The following is a 2,850-nucleotide window of genomic DNA, read 5'->3' as shown; positions in this document are numbered from 1 at the left end:
CATGGACTCATGTTTGCCTATCTTGTTATGCGATTTTCCATGTTTGGGGTCTTTTTTTTGTTTTTACCGGTGAGCCAGTTGCATAGCTTAAATGTATCTGTACATATGCGTTTGCAAACAACCTATACATAGGTTGCACCTCCGTCACTCTGTCGAATATGGTAGTGAGGTGAAGCCCACTGGCGGGCAGTGGAGGAGATGGATTTTGGGCTAAATTTTGCAAATTTTCTCACCGATTAAATATTTGATCTCAATACAGTTTAATGTTACTAAAACTAGAATATGTTTTGAGTGGACTAAGGTTTGTAGACTTTTTACCATTTGCAAAAGTTTTAAAAAGTCGCATTATTTAGGAAGAGTGCAAAGGCGAATTGAGTTCTGCACACGCGCACTTCAAAGTAGGCGTTCCCTAACGGAAATATGCAGATAATGCTAGAACGCGCCAATAGGATCTCACTAGCTCGTGCTTAGCTCTGCCCACCTTGCCTGTTTTGCCCGCTGGCTCATTTGTTCCAATTGGAAACGACATGCTGGTCTATCTTGGTTTAGTTGTAAAAAATATCTTTGGTGATGGCCTAGAGTGGCGATAGCCTCCGTCCAGAAGGACTGACCTTAACTACTGTTTAGTCTGAACTACGCTATAGTGTCTGGAAATAAGATGACATTGCTGAAGTAGTCATATTTAGTAAGAAACAACTGCCAGCATTATCATGTCAATTTTACTTTAGGCAGTGTTATCATTTGCTAGCAGTTAGTCAAAAATGACTAACAACAATGGTAATGTTAGCTAGCTAAAATCCGGTGTCTCCCTTCAACTTTAGCTAGCTAACGTTATACTGCATCTAGTCATTCTGGGGACATCACAATGATGACAAAAGGTTTTCCTACTAATTATTTTGAATGTTGTATTTCAAAGCAACTGTAATGCACTTGACAGAATCTTCATCGGTGCTCATTGACGAGGCATTGAGTGGAATGCTCAGTTGGACATCAATCCAAAACGAACATTCAAAACAATATTTTGACGAACATGAATATGCACAAGGACAATTATTTATCTACACATCATTCGTCTCCTGACTGCATATCCTCTGAGTATTTACCTAACTATTAAAACACATATTGCTTAACGCGCCCGCACGATTCACGGTCGGTAGAGTTCTTGCATATTATGACGATTACATTTTGTGATGTTTTGGACTTCGGTGAGAGATTGTTCGGCTGTTTGGGCACAACATTTTGGGGGGAGGCAAACCGAAGTTCGGAGCCGGAATCTACGCCCCTTCGTCGGTAATTGGTCAACAGTAGTTATTCTTCAATAAAGTATTTGTTGTCATTCAACGAGAGACGACTCGTTTGCACATTTTTTCATTTAAGATAACTGCACCAAACATCTTGGTAAGATGTAAAATTGCGCTACTAAGAACTCGACATTTTTAAAACGTTAACATTAATGACACATTTCTGGAATTACATTAGATTAATTCGGACTATATTGAGGAAGTGGCTACAGCGTCTCAAAATGGACAAACACTACTATTGCCGCTTTTTCTCATTTCTCACGCGAATGTATTTTAAGGGAGCATGCGATTGCGCTCGTTCGGTTCGGTGTTAGCCGAACTGAACTGAAGCATGCTAACGCCTGAGTTGATCAGAAAACACTTGTATGAGTGATAGTATGTTGGATCAATAGGCAATTAATCTGTGATGTCTGCCGCTCTGCCTTAACCCTGGGCTTTAATCTATAGCTGTGCGACTAGCAAAGTCTCAGACAAAAAACACAACTGACTGACCTTGTCTATGGGATAGAAATTCTGCATAAAATGTAAATGCTTTGGAATGTTATTTGTCAATTCCTCTGAGTTTTGACTCAATCTTTCAAAACGATACTGAGTGGTCTTCCATTGCCTTTATGTATGTGGTGAAACTGGAAATCCCATAATATGACGGCACGTTGAACATGTGCGTGCTGCTTCCCTACCCTGAGGAAACCCATCTGCTACGGTATCTCACATTCACTGCATAGTAGCATACTGTATGCACACAGGTCTGGGGTTTCCACCGTTGTTTCACTTGTTTAACGTTACGTTGTCTATAGTTGTCCCGTTGAGTCACTCCTTGATGTAAACTGGTCTGAAATGGCAGATGTGAAATATAGTATTTTTCGTATCATTCTAGTCTCCTCACATACTTTATTGCTGTCTGTCTATGTCTCTCTTTTATCTGTCTCTGATAGGAACTAGCCTTCCCCCCATCCTGCTATGCGTAGAGAGGGAGACTGGGAGCGTTGCCTTTTAATTAACATCAGCAGCTGCTGACTCAGCAGTTTCTGAAAGCAAAATGTCACCCCTCCAGCCTGCCTGGCCAGCAACCAATCCGTTTGGAGAATCGATTCCATTTTAACGGTGTGCTGTGAAGTGGCCTGATGTATGGCTGGGGTTGTGTGTGTGTGTACAGAGGGCCTAGTGGAGTGTGTTTTCTGTAGTTTCCTTAACGCTTTTTGTATGTGAAACGGAAGTTAGAAATAATTCAAATGTGTTCATACTTTTGCCATGCCTTATTTGTCTTGAGAAATGTTGGCTTTCCCATAACACTTCCACTTCCAGCTGCTGCGTTTGGCCAAGTGACGGTCATTAAGTCTGAAAACTCTCATATTTAAAATGCCTAGCAGCGTACCAAATGACACTTACAGAGGAGGAAAATGGACTGTCTACCAAATTCTGGTTCATAAATTAGTCATTAGCACATGAATCGCTTATATGTTTATGCAGTATCAATCACACAAGTTAACATGTAATTTACTGTTCAGTCTCTAGGGACCAACATTGCTGGGATTGGGTGCATGTAGGC

The sequence above is a fragment of the Salvelinus alpinus genome, chromosome 36 (assembly GCF_045679555.1).
Source record: "Salvelinus alpinus chromosome 36, SLU_Salpinus.1, whole genome shotgun sequence".
Classification (NCBI taxonomy): domain Eukaryota; kingdom Metazoa; phylum Chordata; class Actinopteri; order Salmoniformes; family Salmonidae; genus Salvelinus; species Salvelinus alpinus.
Note: the sequence above shows the minus strand (reverse complement) of the source record.